At 35.7% G+C, this 22,235-nt stretch overlaps 1 protein-coding gene across 9 annotated transcripts in view; it reads left to right on the top strand.

Annotated features, from left to right (window-relative positions):
- DIAPH2 (diaphanous related formin 2) overlaps window positions 1–22,235 on the top strand; it is a 1,001,991-nt gene that overhangs the window by 723,709 nt on the left and 256,047 nt on the right. The window lies entirely within an intron of this gene.

The raw sequence follows: 22,235 nt of genomic DNA on the forward strand, positions 1-22,235 counted from the left end.
TTTTTTTTTTTTTTTTAATTGCAGCAATTTCTGTTCATTAACTTAGTCAAGGGAAAGTTAATTATTGTAGTCTTTGGAGTTGAATGTCTTCATGAATTCAGATGCATGTTATACAGAAGTCTAAAAATACTCATTTTTAAATATGGTCAAATACAAATTGAAAGCAGTACCATCTGTAGAAAATTTTTCATAAAAATTATTGACTTAAAGGAACAAAAGTATGCTATTGTATATACCAACCTCTATGTATTATCCAATAAAATGGCATTTCAAAAGATTCACAGTGGGTAGCATATGGAATACTCTATAAACACTGATTAGTTTTAATGTTTGTATCACTGTTTGGGAACATGTACAAGGAAATGTGACAGCCATATATTATTAACATCAAAATAACTCAGAAGAAAAGCTCCTAATTAAAGTCGAACTGATTTAGAAACTTAGCAAAATTGCAGCCAGAAATAACAGCCTACCCACCTGCCCGGGACTTGGGACTTTCTTTTATGCATACAAAACAGACTTGCTTCTTAGGGCTATAAGATAGCTGCTATGAAAATTATAATGGGCTGTGACAGTGCCATTTTCAGCTTCTCCAGAACAGCACAAAACCTAGTCTCAGAAGGACAGCATTGCTGTTCAGTTAAGGTTTCAGCCAAGTGGCATCAAAGGAAACTGAGATATGGTCTGCAATTGTGCTGAGCTGCACTCAGTGGCTCTCTGTGATTGGTTAATATCCTCCTGCTTGCCAAATGTGCATATATTAAACTCAGCATCACAATAGCCAAGATTCACTCATGGCCTGCCTCTGTAATTGATGCACACCTGTCCTGGGGAGCAAGGTATGGAGGGCATTTGTGTTTTCATAATACGAGTCTTTGTGTGTGTGTGTGTGTGTGTGTGTGTGTGTGTGTTTTTAACTAGATCATTTCTAGAAGAGGGAAGAAGAAGCAGATTAAAGTAAACAGGGGAAGGAGGTTGCTTAATTGGACAGTTGGAAAATCTGGTTTAGGAAAATTCCCCAAGACTTCTAAACTGAATAGTTATATTATAATTAATTTATATGCCTGCATTCTGAAATCTAAGAATGTTCAACAGGCTTTACTTTGTGGCCAAGTATTTGCAGGCTTAGAAAAATTCTTTGTTATGTATTTAGCCCTTTTTCAAGGTTGACATTTTACTAATACTGAAATTGCCTTTTTAAATGAATTTTTCATATCTTTCCCTAACAATCCATATACTTAATTCCTTTTTAATTCCTCTGAAAACAAAGATGCCCCTCCAGAAGCAATCGCTATTCTTCTCTGTTCTAAGCTTTGAGGCATGTGTTCTCTTGTATCATACCAGAGAGGTATATAGTATTGTTAAGTGTATTTTAATTGTATTATTATTTTGCTCTAATTGTATTATTATTTTGCTCTAAAAATGCATTAGCTCCTTAACTATTAGGTTATCATTTTCCCTAGATCTAGCATCTGTCATTGCTCTTGTTTATGTATCTTGTTTCCAGTCCAGTCTAAATAAAATATCTTTTTTATTTGCTATAAGTCCTGAATCAGTACCAAATGTACAAATATTTAAATTATTTTCCATATGTTCTCTTTAGATACTTATCCTTGTTTTCTTCTTTTGTTGTGACTGGAAAATAGAATTTATAAGCTGAATAAATATTCTATTTGATTCATAAAATGAGTTCAAGATACTTCTCATATATATTAGACTATGTAGTCATAGTCATCATTTTTGCAACTATATTAATATGTTTATCTAAATTAATTTTCATTCACTGATGAATATTAGAAAGCACTATAGATCACTAAAAATCTTTATTCATAGATTATGTATTTCCCAAGATGTATTACTATATAAACATATTCTTTCCCCTCGTTCAAAAATGTCTTTAAGGCATCATGATAAAAATGTTAATGTATTTATAGAGACAGGATAAATCAAAAACGTTAAAGATGAAAGAATCAGATTAGACATTCCATTTGCTTACTCAATATGGTGTCTCTTATGCCCAAATTTCCATCTTTATAGAACTTATTGGGTATGTTTCACCCACACTGCAATCTGATTTTCTTTTCTCTACCATCTGCTGTTCAGTTAATATGTGTGTAGATGTGTGTTTTATGCAAAATAACTAACTGCCTAACATTTTGACATACTTTGCTCTTATGTCTTGACAATACCTGGGCATTTGTGGATAAAAGATACATATTTTTGTTTTACATGAGTAAAAATTCACTCCCCCCTAATTACACACCCCACTAAAATGAGAATATATGAAGATGCTAAAAGGAAAACTCACACTTAAAAAATCCAGTAAATTAAAAAAAATTCCGGTAAATCTTTTATCAGAGTGATTCAAGTAGTAATATACAATAGAAGAATGCATTATAATTGGAGTGTTTCGTTTTGAGACTTTCACTAAACTGATATATATAACCTGATCTATCACTTACTTACTGATATATATAACCTGATCTATCACTTACTTACTTGGAGCTTATTTCTGTGTCTCAATTTCCTTAAACCAGACAATGACTCCTTTCAGTATTCTCAGGCAGCGCACATGTCTCCCAGGGCACCTCGGTTTTACAAAAGAGTACACAGGAGGAAACCAGACAGGTTCTCTACCTACGGTCAGCTTAATCACAGAATGTTCTTGTTGTTGCTGTAACTCTAATCCAGTGCTGTTCTCTGAATGACTCTGCCAAGTACTTAACAAGCCTTCTCATGAAATTGTCACATATGTAGCCCTAAAATGTAAGGCTCAGAGTCTATTAGACTAAGCACATCCACTGGCATTTTTTCTCTCCTCCCATTTCTACATGGAGAGACACACTCACAAACACACTCTTCCTCTGGGCTCCTAAGCAAGGTCTGTGTATATTAAATTGCCAGGGGAGAAAGAGAAAGTCACTGACCCCTCTACCTTGAACTGGAACAGAACACTGAAACTACTCAGATATGTAATTAAAAATTTGGATTCGTTATGAGTGTGTGTGTGTATAGAATTTGTCACCTAAATAGAAGTTTGCCTTTTTATTATTGTGGTGAAAAATATCTGAAATCTACTCTCTTAACCAAATTTTAAGTATACAATACAGTATTCTTAACTGTAAGCACAATGTTGTACCACATATCTCTAGAACTTTTTCATCTTACATGCCTGAAACTCTATACCCATTGAATAGCATCTCCCTATTTTCCCTTCCCCCCAGCTCCTGACACTGTCATTATAATCTCTACTTCAATGATTTTGACTACTTTGGATACCTCATATAAGTCCTCATATAAGGACAGTATTTGTCCTTCTGTGTCTGGCTTGTTTCACTTCGTATAATGTCCTCCAGGTACATCTGTGATATAGCATATAACACAATTTTTTCTTTTGTGAATAAAATCCTGGTGTATGTATATGCCACATTTTCTTTATTCACCCATCCATGGACATTTAGATTGTGTCCACCTCTTGGTTATTGTGAATAATGCTGTAATGAACATGTGACTACTAATATCTCTTTGAGATCCTACCCTTTTCTTTTTTTTAGTTCAAGTGCTGACTTTGAATAACACAATGACATTGAAATATATATGATTCCTAAGATCATGTAATTTTTTTGAGATATCAGAAATACCTACAGACAGCAAACACATTAAAGATATATTTATAGACCTAGTTTATATCCGTGTCACAAACTGAATGCTGCTGAAGCTATTTTGTATTGTTTGTTTTCCTTAAGCAGAAAAATTTCACAGGGCATATTTTCATCTTTCCAAAAAAGGAAAGAAAAGAAAGGAATGTGTTGTTAGGAAGTAATGCCACTATAGATCAATAGCTTCTTTCACATAAAGCATCAAAAAATGTCTTTCAGAATTAATGCAATTTCATATTTAAGACATAGATTAAATTGGTATTAAAAAAAGCACAGCATCTATTAGTGATGCAGTAAAATCAATAAAGTCTTACATATTATATACATGCATACGAAATCACATATATACACATACACATAAATCTATACATATTAGAGAATCTTAAAAATTAGATGAGTTGTTTAAAAACATAAGAAATATGATGCAAAAATTATCTTTTATAAATTCTAGCAAGAAGAAGATTTTCTGGGGCACCTTGGTGGCTCAGTGAGTTAAGCCTCTGCCTTCAGCTCAGCTCATTATCTCAGGGTTCTGGGATGGAGCCCTGCATTGGGCTCTCTGCTCAGCAGGGAGCCTGCTTCCCCCCCCTCTCTCTGCCTGCCTCTCTGCCTACTTGCGATCTCTCTCTCTCTCTCTCTCTCTCTCTCTGTCAAATAAATAAATAGAATCTTTTTTAAAAATTGCTAAAAAAAAAAATAACATTTTCTTGGTGGACATTCTTGTCCAGGGTCAGTCCAGAATAAGCTATTACCTATTGACTAAACTCGGGGAAATATTCTGAAATGTTTTGCTTTCATGACTTAGGTATTAGATTAATGCTCCTTATATCCTGAGATGCACTTGTTTTCAACCTTGCCAAAAGTTTTAGTAAGTGAAGAAGAGATTAGGATTATGGTTAGGGTTGCAAGAACATCTAAAGAAAGTTCATACAAGGTGATGATATGGTTAGGGTTGCAAGAACATCTAAAGAAAGTTCATACAAGGTGATGACATGAATGGATTCTGGTAAGTGAGCACGGATCTTCAAAGCTCAGAGAACTGCGAGATGTAAGTTTAATGTCAGGGGTGACAAACAGCCCAGACTGGAGAAACAAGTAAGAGTCCTCAATAAGCAATCAGGTTAGAAATACAAAATGTGTTTCAGTGCCATTTTTTTGAAGATTTTATTTATTTATTTGACAGAGACAGACAACTGGAGAGGGAACATAAGTAGGGGAAATGGGTAGAGGGAGAAGCAGGCTCCCTGCAGGGAGCCTGGTGTGGGTCTGGTTCCTAGGACCCTGGGATCATGACCTGAGCAGAAGGCAGATTCTTAGTGACTGAGCCACCCAGCTGCCCCTCAGTGCCTTTTTTTTTTTTTTTTTTTTTTTTTGCATAAGAGTAACATGTCTGTCTTTGAGATAGTTTACTGTAGGTAAAATTTAAGATGAGGTAGCCATGTACTTATTAGGTGCTTAGCCCTGTTTTAGAGATCAAAGGAGATCCAGAGGTGTACAAATTTATTTTTACTATCATTTGCCTTCAATCTAGGATTGGAAGACTCACTATAAAACATACAGCTAACTTAAATAATATATTCAGGTATTTCCATTAAAGAAATCAAAGTATTCACTTTTTCTCAAGATGTTAGTGCTTCCATTTTACCTGAATACTTACAGACTCTAGCATTTTACAGCTAGTAGTAACTGTAAAGATTTTCTATTCTAGTTGCTTTATTTTGCAATGGGAGGCATGAATACTACAGATTACCCCACCTTGCAAGAAAGAGATTAAATCTCTGTCTCGGTTCATAGGCCTTTCAAATATACAGAGTTGACTCTTAATGAGTTAAATTTGGTTTGGGAGACTTTTCCCTTTCTGTTGCTACTTTATCTCATTGGTGATTTTAGTTAAGGATAGATAAGCAAGAAATAATAAAGCATTATCAGCAGAATTTGAAATTACAGCTTGGATTGAAAATGCGTGATTGTGAACTATCTACAATTCAGTATAAGAAGCCCCAAATGTGAAATGGACCATTTTAAAACAAATGTAAAAAATAAAATATAATGCCTGAAGAATTCAAAGAACTATTTACAATGAGATATCAATCCCAAATACCTAGACGTTCATTCCAAAGCAGCAGGTATAGCAGAAGTACCTGGTGTAGTAAAAATTTAAAAATAAAAAAACACAGAGAATGTACAGTAGTGGTGAGAAACAGTGATTCTTAGGTACTTGGCATCATCATTTCTGAATAATTTAATAACTATACATAGTTGTTTTTGAGTCTGTAATATTATGTCTTATAGTCCTTTATACCCTAACTCTGTTGCTACCCAAAACAATAAAATTCCAATTCCTGAGTGAATTCATACTGACTACATATTTTGCATCATTGACATTTGTAGTTAAATAATCTTTTATGGTCATTGTTAACTGTTACCACAGACTATGGGATAGGATATTTTCCTCTCTTAGCTAAAGTTGCAATTCCAGACTATTCTATATTTTGAGGAAATATATCAAGGCCAAATGTATTCAGAGTAAGGGCATGTTCATTGAATCAGTAAGAATGTTAAGGAGACACTGTTAAGGTACTGTCCTGATCTAGATTGGATTGGATGAGAGTAAGTCTTTGTTCTGTTTTCCTTGGCTTTGCAGTCCTCACTGTTGCCACAGAAGCTGATCTCCAAGTTATCAGAGAGCCCAGCTACCTCCAGACTGCCTGTTAGATACTGCAATCCCCACGTTCCATAGGTGTCTCATACTCTGTATTCAAAACCAGCCATTATTCTCCTTCCTGCTCTCCACCCTATATCCCCCCCCCTTTTTTTTTTGTCTCCCAAGTTCTGTTATAAAGCAAGCATACACAAAACGTACGCTGAGTCATATAGGCTAAAAAAAAACTCAAGTGACATTCTCAATACTTCCCCACTCTAACCACTAATATCTAGTCAGTCACCATTGTCCCATGGACACTACCTCTTCCATATTTCTTATATCTATCCTTTGTTTTCCATTTGCAGTACTATTCTGTTAGTTTCCTAGGTGCTCTCCCATGGTTCAGGGTGTCATCTTCCAAACCATCTTTCTGTTAATTAGGTTCCTACAAACAAGTAAAATGATACTACTCCTCTGTATAAAAACCATCTGTTACTTGCACAAAGACAGCTTGAAAACCTTAATATGCATTCAATACCTTTCCAGGTAAAGGGAAGGAAAGACTTGCCCTCTATGTTCCTATATTTGATAGCTGATTCTATGTAACAAACTGACAATAGGCAGATTAAGAGGAGAAAATGTATACAAATTTATTAACGTTTAATATGATATATACAGGGACATCACAGAAAAAAGTGAGTACCTAAGTAAGTGGTGAGATTTGAGAGCTTTTATGGCATCTTAGGAGAGAGAGGTTGTAGGCTGCTTAGAGGAAAGATTTTTTAGGAAAGATGAATGGGACCCAGTGTGTGACCTAGTTTGTCTGGGTCAAATGTCAATTTCTTTAACTTCTTCTGTTTTTTAAAAGATTTATTTATTGGTTTACAGAGAGAGTGAACAAGCGGGAGGGGGAGGGGCAGGGGGAGAGAGAGAATCCTGAAGCCGACTTCCCACTGAGTGTGAAGCCTCCGTCCCAGGACCCTGAGATCATAACGTAAACTGAAATTAAGAGTTGGCTGCCTAACCAACTGAGCCACCCAGGCAACCCTCTTCTCCTTTGATAAGAGTCAGTCTTGGTTGATGAAACTCCCAGGGAAATTTATAACAATTGAGTTCCTTTTAGAGACTCTGTCTTTAAGCAGATAAGGGGAGTTCAGGAAAAGCCTCTCCTTGCATTTGCTGTTTTTCCACATGCCTTCAACTCAAAATCAATCATAAGTCAAAGAGGCATATTTTAGGTGGTCTGTTCTGCCACCCATCACAGGCTTACCTTCCTCTACATCTCGCTGCATACTCAAACTATGTTATCCTAGAATAGCCAGAGTTCCTTGGTGACTCCAGATACATTTATACCTTTGCTCATGCCATTCTCATTGCCTGGAGTGTCTTCTGTTTGGATTGAGAGATCCTTCCCATATATCAAGATGAAACTCAAAAGTTATTTCCTTCTGCGGTCATTCCTAATAATCTCAGAATCACTTCTTGCTGTGCATTTCCATGTCTTTCTTGAATTCCTTTGTGAAGCTTAGTTTATGTTACTATATATATATTTTTTTTTAAAGAAAAGGATATGCTGGTTACATACATAGTTTTGTGTTATGAGGGAATGGGGAAAGGTACCCAGATTCAAATCCTGAATCCACCACTTACTATCAAGATGGCTTACTCTTGAAAAAGTTGATCTCCCTGAGGCTAATTTCTTCATGTGTATAATGAAGTTAATAATAGCATATATGCATCATAGGGCCATTGAGAGGGTTAAATATGACAACACTTACAAAGCATTTAACTCAGTGCCTGGTTCACTGTAGTGTTCAGTAAACATTGCTTTCTGCTATTCCTGCTCAGCTATTATTTTATCTGTCTCTCAACACTAGTTTATAAATTCAGTGAGGGTTAGAAATCATGTCTTATCACTTTACTTCTTTTTCTCTACTTAATTTCGCACAGTTTTGTATACAGTATTGAATGATAAATGATGTTCAGAACTGAATGTAAGGTAAAGCTGGAGGTAGAATTTAATCTAATTAATGTCTGCATGCATGCTATGAATATTAAATAATAATACTGACATTCCAAAGTATACACATCAATCTCAAATTTTATAATCATAACTGTTATGTTACTCCAAACGCCACTGTTTGCGTGCCAATCTGCATAGTTACGTATTGGCTAACACCTGCTATTTTTTTACTGCCTTTGATTCAATGTAACATTCTTAATAATTTATCAAGTATGCTTTAATTGAATATTTATATAATACAGACTCTTAACCAGTATTTAGGAATTAGCAAGTAGATTTACTCTCATTTGGATAATATTCTACGTTCCATTAGTCCTAGGGGTTTTCTTTTTTTGTTATTGTTAGTGTGATGTGTGTGTGTGTGTGTGTGTGTGAATTTCACTAACAACTCTTAAGCCTTTGAGCAGAAGAAAAAGGATCCTATCACTTCCTTGTTTAAAACTCACCAAAGACATTTTTCTCAGGAAAAATTTCTGCTTAAGAGACCTGTAGAATCTAGCCCCTATTCACTTCAGGAACTTTCTTCCTCCTGTCGCCCACTTACTTCATAGGCTTTTACATTTCCAGGCCTTTTTCCTCTTCTTCATGTTCAATTATATTTATTTTTCAATTTATAATTTTTAAATGTTTTATTTCTTTGTTTAATGTATGTCTTCCCACTAAACTATAATGTCTAGGAGAGTGGTGACCAGTGACCTTTTGTGAATATTTACTACTGTATTTTCAGCACTTAGAAGATAACTAGCACATAGCAGGCACTTAATAAGTAGATTTGAATAAATGAATGAAAAAGCACTCTGGGGGGTATCTTCAAAGGAAGGGTAGAAAGAAATCTACACAAAAGACCAAAAGGAGTGAATGATGAAAGGGAATAGATAAAAGGAGTTCTTAATGTACCTCTTACCTTTGTCATCCCATTTGTGGCTTTAACTGGAAGCTGATTTGAAAACATTTTCTTTATACCCTACTGCCTTAGGCCATTTGTGGAAAAGTGGGGTCACTGCAAAATGTGTTTATCTCTCCAGTAACATAATTGCCTCCTCTGTGTTAAAAACTAGAGATCTTGGTTCAAAATTTTCATCATTAACTATACTATCTTTGTTACATTAAGTGTCCTATGCCTAAGTATTATAATCTGATTTTTAGAAGAATTTTATAGTCTATATCCTAAACTATTTTAAAGTATTGTGTTGAATCCAAATGGAAATTAATAGATGCATTCCTTATTGTCCTTGTTACTGTTTCACATTTTAAAATGTTTGTCCACACCTATTCATCACGTAGTATGTGCTTTGTAAGTAAATTCCAAATATTTTAATATGTGTTAATGTAATTTTTCAAAGATAAATTTCTTTGAAATATTAATTTTTTACTAAAAATGATATACTCAAAGTGAAACATTATTTTCTTTTTAGCATTTAGAGGAGTATTTTCTGGGAGGTTATGGAAAGAGGAGATGATATTTATATTTTTCAATAGAGAAGGGGCGCCTGGGTGGCTCAGTGGTTAAGCCGCTGCCTTTGGCTCAGGTCATGATCTCAGGGTCCTGGGATCGAGCCCCGCATTGGGCTCTCTGCTCAGCAGGGAGCCTGCTTCCTCCTCTCTCTCTCTCTCTCTGCCTGCCTCTCTGCCTACTTGTGATTTCTCTCTGTCAAATAAATAAATATTTTTCAATAGAGAGTATATTTGTGACTTCCTTTTATTTTAATGAATAATTATTCCATGTTGCTAACTAAAGCTTGTATGAAGGTTAAGTGGATCTCATGTTGATTTTTCCAGGTTCTCAACAATCCAGCAGTAATGCTATTTTAAATTCCAAGTTTTTTTAATTAAAATCAACTAATGCACTCCCTATGGAAATGAGAAATTTTAAGAACTGATATAATTCAATTACATAAACTCCTTCATCCCCAGTGCCATGCTAATGCTTATTTTGGTTCTATTGGAACAAGTTTTCTGTGGTAACAATTACTCTTTATGTTGAAATTAAGTAAAATGATAAATAGTGTTCTCTGCCTAGTATTTGATGAAGCAGTACTATGCGGGGGCGGGGGGGGGTTTCCTCAACCCCCTTAGGGTCTCTTGGTACATCTAAAACTTAAACTGACAAAGAGAGTAACAGGAGAAAACATACACATTTATTAAATATACCTTTCCCATAATATGGGAACTTTCATTAGGAAATGAAGACACAAAAAAATTGTTAAACTTTTTTAATGGTAGGTTTGCTAAAGACTAGAAAGTTGTGGAAAGGCATAATTGGGCAAAAAGCATAAGCTAAACTGAGGGGAACTTAGTAAGCCCTGTTCATTCAGATTCTTCTCAGTATCCCTCCATCTTGGAGATAAGGGTATTTTTTTCTCTCAGGGTATAGGGAAGCTTTGGGGTAGCATGTCCTGAACCCTTTCAGCTGTTTTACCAGTTAGAGAGCAAGGGTTAACAATACCTACCTTAACCAATTTATAGACAGGTAGTTACAGCTACCAAAAATAGTGAAAAAATGGTATATAATATATCAAAGTGTAAAGAAAATAATTTGCTTCTATTTGATTAAATGCCTATGGATGAATTATAGCTATTTCAGGTTGAGTTTTAATTCTATATTATTACAATATTAATAAGGAATATACTCTACAAATTTATACTTAGTCATACAAAAATATAGATGATAAAGTTTTAGACAATTTTATACAGTACATAAATACCCAAGTAAGTGAAGACTGCCTCCCTAGGTCAGATTTTCAAGTGAGTTAATATAAAAAGGCTTTGTGGGAGTTTTGATACATGTTTTATAAATTGAATTTCTAGATTCAGATCAAATGGTTTAAAATTTGTACTTATAAAAGTTTAACATTTTATCTGCTAGTGTTTTAAAATGCTGAACACATTTTAATTTATCAACCTTGTAATGAACACTTCTCTTAGGGAGAAGATGATGTGATTTTAGTTCACAGTTATTTTGTCTAACTTCCAAGCTGGAAAAATTAGAAATGTCTGTCTTTGTAGAATATGGAATTTGAGTCAAATACCAAAAGAAAAATTGCTCTAAATTGCTTTTTCCTGCTTATATTTGATAAGTACTTTATATGTATTAGATATGCTCACTTTACCACCTTAAGGTTATACTTATTTTAAGGATATAAAATGCTATGAATTACCTCATCTTGGAAATTCTTCTTGGAAAGTCCATTGTTTTCTCAGAGTTCTCCTCTCTAAATATTTCAAAAATTCCTAGATTATTTAAGCATACTTTTTAATCCCAGGATAGTCTAATCATTCTCTACAAAGTACCCCATAATCTTTCATCACTGATAATATTTCTACTATGTGCCAGGCACTATTCTAAGTGCTGATGAGTCATTGGTCAATAAGACATGAAAGGTCTATTCATGGGCCACATTTTTTTAAGTAGGGAAAGACAGGCAATAAAGAAATAATGTCTGCTAGTTATACGTTTGCATAATGAAACAAAATAAGCAAGAGTAATAGTGATAGAAGTGGATATTTTAAAGATTTATTTATTTTAGAAAGCAGGGAGGAGAGAGACTCTTAAGCAGACTTCACACTGAGCAGAGAGCCTGATATAGGGCTTGATCTCATAACCCTGGGATGGCAACCTGACCCAAAACCAAGAGTCCGTAGCTCAACCTACTGCACCACCCAGGTGCCCCAGAAGTGGATATTTTAGATTTGAGTGGTTGGGGAAAGCATCTGTGAGGAGGTGACATTTGAGTTGAGATTGGTTGATCTGGTGAAAAAGAAACATTCTAAGCAGAAAGAACCATAAGTACAAAGTCCCTGAGGTGGGTATGAAGGCTTGGTATGTTCAAGGGGGAGAAAAAAATGGTTAATGTGGCTGGCTGGTCATAGTGCTTAAGAGGGAGAATGAGATGACATTAGGTTGCAGAGGTGAGTAGAGGCCAGACCATGTGGATCATCATTAACCCTGAGAAGTAGTATACATTTGATTCCAAGGGTTATGATAAATTATTACAGGGTTTTCAGGGGAGAATTAATATTTTCGATACCTAAAACAACAACAGCATTCAAATGGAGATGACAAGTAGGCCGTTGATTATAAAACTTAGTAGCTCAGGGAATAGATTGGGGCCGAATACATAATTTGGAGGGGAGAGTTCACCAGTATATATGGTATTTAAAGTCATGTGAATTACTTAGATCAGTTAGAGAGAATGTAGATAGAGGACTCAGTATCAGGCCTTTAGTGTACTCTAAAATTTTATAGAAGTTAACAGAGAAGGAGAGGTGGTAAGAGAAAAAATATTTTTAAGCATGAGGGTGGATGTCATAGAAACTGAGTTACTAAATGTATCTGAATCTGCTGAGACATCAAAAGGAGGACAGAGGGGTGAACATTGAATTTGACAATATGATGGTTGTCATTATAAATAATACATTTCTATACCATATCAAAAGAATGGTATATAGACTAGGTATTAAGCAAGGGACTATCATGATGTCTCTAGTACCTAAGGAAAAATAATTGTCCCTCTACCCTTCTGAGTTCCTCACTGAGATCCCCCCATAATAAAAGATTAACAAGAAAAAACCAAACAAGTTTATTAACATATACACCTCATGTATACATGGGAAATACCAAGGGAAAAATGAGTAACTCTCTGAGGTAGCCTAAACCACCAGTTTATTTATTTAATAAGATTTCTTTAATTCCAGTATAGATATCATACAGTGTCATATTAGTTTCATGTATAGAATATAGTGATTCAGCAATTCTATACATTGCTCAGGGTTCATCATAAGTGTACTCTTTAACCCCCATCCCCTTTTTCACCTTATTCCCCCAATGCACCTTCTCTCTGGTAACCATCAGTTTGTTTTCTTTTTTTTTTTAATATATTTTTTTATTTTTTATAAACATATATTTTTATCCCCAGGGGTACAGGTCTGTGAATCACCAGGTTTACACACTTCACAGCACTCACCAAAGCACATACCCTCCCCAATGTCCATAATACCACCCCCTTCTCCCAAACCCCCTCCCCCCAGCAACCCTCAGTTTGTTTTGTGAGATTAAGAGTCACTTATGGTTTGTCTCCCTCCCAATCCCATCTTGTTTCATTTATTCTTCCCGTACCCACTTAAGCCCCCATGTTGCATCACCACTTCTTCATATCAGGGAGATCATATGATAGTTGTCTTTCTCCGCTTGACTTATTTCGCTAAGCATGATACGCTCTAGTTCCATCCATGTTGTCGCAAATGGCAAGATTTCATTTCTTTTGATGGCTGCATAGTATTCCATTGTGTATATATACCACATCTTCTTGATCCATTCATCTGTTGATGGACATCTAGGTTCTTTCCATAGTTTGGCTATTGTGGATATTGCTGCTATAAACATTCGAGTACACGTGCCCCTTTGGATCACTACGTTTGTATCTTTAGGGTAAATACCCAATAGTGCAATTGCTGGGTCATAGGGCAGTTCTATTTTCAACATTTTGAGGAACCTCCATGCTGTTTTCCAGAGAGGTTGCACCAGCTTGCATTCCCACCAACAGTGTAGGAGGGTTCCCCTTTCTCCGCATCCTCGCCAGCATCTGTCATTTCCTGACTTGTTGATTTTAGCCATTCTGACTGGTGTGAGGTGATATCGCATTGTGGTTTTGATTTGTATTTCCCTGATGCCGAGTGATATGGAGCACTTTTTCATGTGTCTGTTGGCCATCTGGATGTCTTCTTTGCAGAAATGTCTGTTCATGTCCTCTGCCCATTTCTTGATTGGATTATTTGTTCTTTGGGTGTTGAGTTTGCTAAGTTCTTTATAGATTCTGGACACTAGTCCTTTATCTGATACGTCGTTTGCAAATATCTTCTCCCATTCTGTCAGTTGTCTTTTGATTTTGTGAACTGTTTCCTTTGCTGTGCAAAAGCTTTTGATCTTGATGAAATCGCAATAGTTCATTTTTGCCTTGCTCCCCTTGCCTTTGGCGTTGTTCCTAGGAAGATGTTGCTGTGGCTGAGGCCGAAGAGGTTGCTGCCTGAGTTCTCCTCAGGATTTTGATGGATTCCTTTCGCACATTGAGGTCCTTCATCCATTTTGAGTCTATTTTTGTGTGTGGTGTAAGGAAATGGTCCAATTTCATTTTTCTGCATGTGGCTGTCCAATTTTCCCAGCACCATTTATTGAAGAGGCTGTCTTTTTTCCACAGAGACCTGGCAGGCCAGAAAGAGCTGGCATGATATTTTCAGAGCACTAAATGAGAAAAACATGCAGCCAAGAATACTATATCCAGCTAGGCTATCATTGAAAATAGAAGGAGAGATTAAAAGCTTCCAGGACAAACAACAACTGAACGAATTTGCAAACACCAAACCAGCTCTACAGGAAATCTTGAAAAGGGTCCTCTAAGCAAAGAGAGAACCTACAAGTGGTAGATCAGAAAGGAACAGAGACCATATACAGTAACAGCCACCTTACAGGCAATACAATGGCCCTAAATTCATATCTCTCAATAGTTACCCTGAATGTGAATGGGCTAAATGCCCCTGTCAAAAGACACAGGCTATCAGAATGGATAAAAAAACAAAACCCATCTATATGTTGCCTCCAAGAAACTAATTTTAAGCCCGAAGACACCTCCAGATTTAAAGTGAGGGGGTGGAAAAGAATTTACCATGCTAATGGACATCAGAAGAAAGCAGGAGTGGCAATCCTTATATCAGATCAATTAGATTTTAAGCCAAAGACTATAATAAGAGATGAGGAAGGACACTATATCATACTCAAAGGGTCTGTCCAAAAAGAAGATTTAACAATTTTAAATATTCATGCCCCCAACGTGGGAGCAGCCAACTATATAAACCAATTAATAACAAAATCAAAGAAACACATCAACAATAATACAATAATAATAATACAATAATACAATAATAGTAGGGGACTTTAACACTCCCCTCACTGAAATGGACAGATCATCCAAGCAAAAGATCAGCAAGGAAATAAAGGCCTTAAACGACACACTGGACCAGATGGACATCACAGATATATTCAGAACATTTCATCCCAAAGAAACAGAATACACATTCTTCTCTAGTGCACATGGAACATTCTCCATCCTCGGTCCTAAATCAGGACTCAACCGGTATCAAAAGATTGGGATCATTCCCTGCATATTTTCAGACCACAATGCTCTAAAGCTAGAACTCAACCACAAAAGGAAGTTTGAAAAGAACCAAAATACATGGAGACTAAACAGCATCCTTCTAAAGAATGAATGGGTCAACCGGGAAATTAAAGAAGAATTGAAAAAAATCATGGAAACAAATGATAATGAAAATACAACGGTTCAAAATCTGTGGGACACAACAAAGGCAGTCCTGAGAGGAAAATATATAGCAGTACAAGCCTTTCTCAAGAAACAAGAAAGGTCTCAGGTACACAACCTAACCCTACACCTAAAGGATCTGGAGAAAGAACAAGAAAGAAACCCTAAGCCCAGCAGGAAAGAGAAATCATAAAGATCAGAGCAGAAATCAATGAAATAGAAACCAAAAAAACAATAGAACAAATCAACGAAACTAGGAGCTGGTTCTTTGAAAGAATTAATAAAATTGATAAACCCCCGGCCCGACTTATCAAAAAGAAAAGAGAAAGGACCCAAATAAATAAAATCATGAATGAAAGAGGAGAGATCACAACTAACACCAAAGAAATACAAACTATTATAAGAACATACTATGAGCAACTCTACGGCAATAAATTTGACAATCTGGAAGAAATGGATGCATTCCTAGAAACATATAAACTACCACAACTGAACCAGGAAGAAATAGAAAGCCTGAACAGACCCATAACCAGTAAGGAGATTGAAACAGTCATCAAAAATCTCCAAACAAACAAAAGCCCAGGGCCAGACGGCTTCCCAGGGGAATTCTACCAAACATTTAAAGAAGAACTAATTCCTATTCTCCTGAAACTGTTCCAAAAAATAGAAATGGAAGGAAAACTTCCAAACTCATTTTATGACGCCAGCATCACCTTGATCCCAAAACCAGGCAAGGATCCCACCAAAAAAGAGAGCTATAGACCAATATCCTTGATGAACACAGATGCGAAAATACTCAACAAAATACTAGCCAATAGGATTCAACAGTACATTAAAAAGATTATTCACTACGACCAAGTGGGATTTATTCCAGGGCTGCAAGGTTGGTTCAACATCCGCAAATCAGTCAATGTGATACAACACATCAATAAAAGAAAGAACAAGAACCATATGATACTCTCAATAGATGCTGAAAAAGCATTTGACAAAGTACAACATCCCTTCCTGATCAAAACTCTTCAAAGTGTAGGGATAGAGGGCACATACCTCAATATCATCAAAGCCATCTATGAAAAACCCACCGCAAATATCATTCTCAATGGAGAAAAACTGAAAGCTTTTCCGCTAAGGTCAGGAACACGGCAGGGATGTCCATTATCACCACTGCTATTCAACATAGTACTAGAGGTCCTAGCCTCAGCAATCAGACAACAAAAGGAAATTAAAGGCATCCAAATCGGCAAAGAAGTAGTCAAATTATCACTCTTCGCAGATGATATGATACTATATGTGGAAAACCCAAAAGACTCCACTCCAAAACTGCTAGAACTTATACAGGAATTCAGTAAAGTGTCAGGATATAAAATCAATGCACAGAAATCAGTTGCATTTCTCTACACCAACAGCAAGACAGAAGAAAGAGAAATTAAGGAGTCAATCCCATTGACAATTGCACCCAAAACCATAAGATACCTAGGAATAAACCTAACCAAAGAGACACAGAATCTATACTCAGAAAAGTATAAAGTACTCATGAAAGAAATTGAGGAAGAGACAAAGAAATGGACAAATGTTCCATGCTCCTGGATTGGCAGAATAAATATTGTGAAAATGTCTATGCTACCTAAAGCAATCTACACATTTAATGCAATTCCTATCAAAGTACCATCCATCTTTTTCAAAGAAATGGAACAAATAATTCTAAAATTTATATGGAACCAGAAAAGACCTCGAATAGCCAAAGGGATATTGAAAAAGAAAGCCAACGTTGGTGGCATCACAATTCCGGACTTCAAGCTCTATTACAAAGCTGTCATCAAGACAGCATGGTACTGGCACAAAAACAGACCCATAGATCAATGGAACAGAATAGAGAGCCCAGAAATAGACCCTCAACTCTATGGTCAACTCATCTTCGACAAAGCAGGAAAGAATGTCCATCAGTTTGTTTTCTATACTGAAGTGTCTGTTTCTTGATTCATCCTGTTTTGTTTGTTTTTCTTTTTTCCCTTGCTCATTTGTTTTGTTACTTAAAGTCCACATATGAGTGAGATCTTATGGTATTTGTCTTTCTCTGACTGGCTTACTTCGCCTAGCATTATACTCTCTAGCTCCATCCATATTGTGGCAAATGGCAAGATCTCATTCTTTTACGGCTGAATTGTATTCCGGTGTGTGTGTGTGTGTGTGTGTGTGTGTGTGTGTGTTTTGTCTGTGACCTTTCTTTATCCATTTACCCATACATGGACCCTTGAGCTGTTCCCATAAATTGGCTATTGTAAATAATGCTGGAGAAACATAGGGGTGCGTATATCCCTTTAAATTTGTGTATTTTTTTTATTTTGGGGGCAAATACCCCATAATATGATTACTGAATCATAGGGTAGTTCTATTTTTAACTTTGTGAGGAACCTCCATACAGTTTTCCACAGTGGCTGCTCCATTTTGTACTCCCACTAACAGTGCAAGAGGGTTCCTGTTTCTCCATATCCTCTCCAACATTTGTTTCTTGGGTTTTTCACTTCAGCCTTTCTGATAGGCAAGAGATGATATCTCATTGTAGTTTTGGTTTGTATTTCTCTGATGATGAGTTATGTTGAGCATCTTTTTATGTGTCTGTCAGCCATCTGGATGTCTTCTTTAGGGAAATGTTTGCTCATGTCTTCTGCCCATTTTTTAACTGGATTGTTGTTTTCCAAGTTGTATAACTTGAGTATTGAGTATTGAGTTGTATAATTTCTTCATATATTTTGGATACTAAACCTAAGCAACCAGTTTAAATACCATCTGCAGCTAAAGATGAAAGAAAGGTGTGAGGACACTTATTTTAGGGAAGGGGAGGATGGTTAACAGGAAATTCACCATAAACAAGGGTAAAGTTTGTTATGCACATTGAAATCTGCAACTTAACCTTCAGTATTTCAGATACCATTGATTCTCTTGTAATTTAGAGTCATACTTCTCTTCTTTATAAATGTAATTCCCCTTCTAGAAAGGTACTTAATCTTTTCAGAGCTTTTCCTATGTTTGCTGTTTCTCACTTGGCTCAAAATAATCTATACTATCTATCCATTCCTTAACTGGATTATTTGGTTTTTGGGTGTTGAGTTTGATAAGTTCTTTATAGATGTTGTATACTAAGCCTTTATCAAATATATCATTTGCAAACATCTTCTCCCAGTCAGAGAAAGAGAAATACCATATGATTGCACTCATACATGGAATTTAAGAAACAAAACAGATGAACATGGTGGGGGTAGGGGGGGAGAGGCAAACCATGAAACAGACTCTTAACTGTAGAGAACACACTGAGGGTTGATGGACGGGAGGTGGGCAGGTTTAAATGTGTATGGGTATTAAGGAGGGCACTGTGATGAGCACTAGATGGTGTATGTAAGTCATGAATCACTAAATTCTATTCCTGAAACTAATACTACACTATATTTTAACTGGAATTTAAATAAAAACTTGAAATAAAAACAAACAAATAAAAATTTATGCCAAGGAGGCATATTTGGGGATGGCATATTCTGATTCCCTTCCCTACATGCTAACCCTAGATGAATAAGTGCCTTCTGTTTAGTTTCTACAACACTAAAATTTGATTACTGGTATTTCTCTGCCTTTTTGATAAAATTGTTACGAAGAGTATGGGACATAATGGAAGGGAATATATGTAAATGGTACAATCCATACAAATGCAAATTAATGGTAGAATTATTTGTAATATTATATTGTAAGCTTCTTAAGGGGCTAGATTAGGCTTTAATGAACATTACACCCATGACAATGCTTAGCATAGTACTAACCAGTGAATTTAATGGCTGCTCAAAAAAATAAAATAAAAATTTCCTAAATGAAATAAAAGGATGAAAAGGAATGATGGTGTTTAGCTCTTTTTTACCTGCAGTCCCAGTTAAGATTTGTTGACTTCTTTCATCTGTGGAAGATTTCAAGTGCTGACTCATGCCATATATCCCCTTTAACAAAATAATCACTTTGAAGGAGATAAGCAAAGGACTTGGAGATTGGGCAGCTTTCCATTTGTTATTTCTAAGATTAGCCATTCTCAGTTTTTCTCACTTTGGTACACAGACAGAATTTCTGAAATTAGTTTTTTTTTTTTTTTTCCTAGAACAAATTTATGAAGTCGTGTATCACTACATAGACATACTGTAGCTGGTGAAAAACTGTTATAAATGGGGAACATTTTTTTTTCTTTTTATCTTTGGGTTTTCTCTGTGTGGTACAGATGTTGAGCCTTGTGAAATATATAGTTTAGTACTTTGCATTGCAAATAGAGTAAAAGTAAGAGACCTTTGATAACTTTTATGCCTAGCAAGTGTCTGGCAGGAGTCTGTTTTGTTTAGTAAGAGAGACTAGCAAACAAAATACTCAATTTTCATTCTGTGATAGGAAATGAAGAGTATTGTCTTATTTCTGCAACTCAAACAAAATGTTTAACACTTTATTAGTAGTCAAAGTTATATGGTAATAGTCTCAAATGTATATGTAGCGTTATATGAGATCCTTTTGTTGGTAAATAGAAATTACCAGAAGTGCATTAATTCTTTCAGTCTATTGAGGTTAAAATAGATTTGAGGTTTGAAAAATTTAAAGATTGTTAGCTGGAAGGAGGTTGTTGTGTTGCTAATGTGAATTCTGATATTTAAGTAGCATAAGAAAGAACATAGGTAGGGTCCTGTCTCACTTTTAAAATCAGTATCCAGTAAGTGTTTAGCTGCAAAGTAATTTTCCTGAAATTGTCTGGAAAAAAAAAAAATGATCTGTTTTTCTCCAATGACTTCTATTGTAAAACGAAAGCTGTGTTCCCCTCAAAAATAAATTTGGCCCCAAGTTATAATAAAACATACTGAGGAATTCAGAAAATCTTAAATATAAGATTTATAGTTTTAGGAATTTTATATATTTATGTGTAAATTTTAAGATTAATCTTAAAATCATAAAATCGATTATTTCAAAACACAGTTATCAGTGTCTGATGAAGTAATACTACCATAACATATTAATACATTATAATGGACCTTACTATAGCATATCCCAAACCATGCTGTTAACCTTCTTTTATAATTCTAAGTATTTTACCTTTTTACATAATGACATTTTACTTCTGTGATCATTGATCTTTTTAAAAATTTAACTCTAATTTTTAAAGGTGGATTTGGTTTCCTTTATTCTTCGTTGTTAGTCTACTTCCCTTTCTCTGAAGCATTCTTACCAATTTACGTTCAAAAGTTATTAGCCGTGGAAGAAAGACTAGAATACTCCAAAATGTTCACAATATTTGCTTCTGAGTTATTGAAAATTTTAGTGTGTTTTTTTTTTGTTTTCTGGGTCACCTAAAGAGGTTTTTTGTTTGTTTGTTTGTTTGTTTGTTTGTTTTGAGCGAGAGAGATTGGGTTGCCTGGGTAGCACAATCAGTTAAGCATCTGACTCTTGGTTTGGGCTCAGGTCATGATCTCAGGGTCCTGAGATTGAGCCCTGAGGTGGGATCTGCACTCAGTGCAGATTCTGCTTTGGATTCTCTTGGGCAGGGGAGCAGAGGGAGAGGGATAGAGAATCATAAGCAGGCTCCACACTCAGAACCACACCACAGGGCTCCATCTCATGACCCTAAGATCATGACCTGAGCCAAAATCAAGAGTCAGAAGCTTAACCAACTGAGCTACTCAGGTACCTCTAAAGAGTTAATTTCCTATATCTGTATCCTCTATAATCAGGAAGAAAGTACTGTAATTTATTTCTTCAGGGATAAATTTATATACAATGATACCTTTAGTCAGACACATTTACATATTTGATTCGTTTATATTTTGGTACTGGTTATCATTTTTTTGATAACATTGTAAAAAGGATATAATTAATTTCTGGATAAACAGCTTTTCTATAGCATACTACTCAAAGTGTATTCAGGACTGGCAGCCTCAATATCACCTGGGAACACTTTAGCAATCATAATTCTCAGGCTCCTGGGCTCAGTCCCAGCAAACAGCAGTCTGGGTTTTAGCAAGCCCTTTAAGTGATTAAGGTTCTAGCGCTATACCAGAACTTTCCACCTCTTTCCTGTCTCCCTTTCTCCCTCTTCCTTTCTCTTCATACCTCCCTCTTGCCTTCTCTCCTCCTCTCTTCCTCTGCTTCCCCTCTTCATGTAGGATAAGCATGCGTGTGTGTACACACACACACACACACACACACACACATACACAGCCTATATATAGAATTCACTGTAACCTCTCTCTAAATAGAATATGTGTATTTAAAAAAAGAATATTTTTTCTAAGTTTTTTGTTGTTTGTTTCTGCCCTAGCTTGTTCATTAAAAGATAACTGAGGCAGTTTTCTGGTATTTGTATTTATATGCCTTCACTTAGCAAACATGTTTTATATGGTTATAAATTAGATAGTTTTTTTAAAAATATATTATGTTTATTTAATTCATGAGAGACAGAGAGAAAGAGAGGCACAGGCAGAAGGAGAAGAGTTTCCCCACTGAGCAGGGATCCCAAAGCAGAACTCTATCCCAGGACCCTGGGATCATGACCTGAGCTGAAGATGCTTAACCATCTGAGCCACCAAGGC

Source organism: Mustela lutreola, chromosome X (assembly GCF_030435805.1).
Source record: "Mustela lutreola isolate mMusLut2 chromosome X, mMusLut2.pri, whole genome shotgun sequence".
Classification (NCBI taxonomy): domain Eukaryota; kingdom Metazoa; phylum Chordata; class Mammalia; order Carnivora; family Mustelidae; genus Mustela; species Mustela lutreola.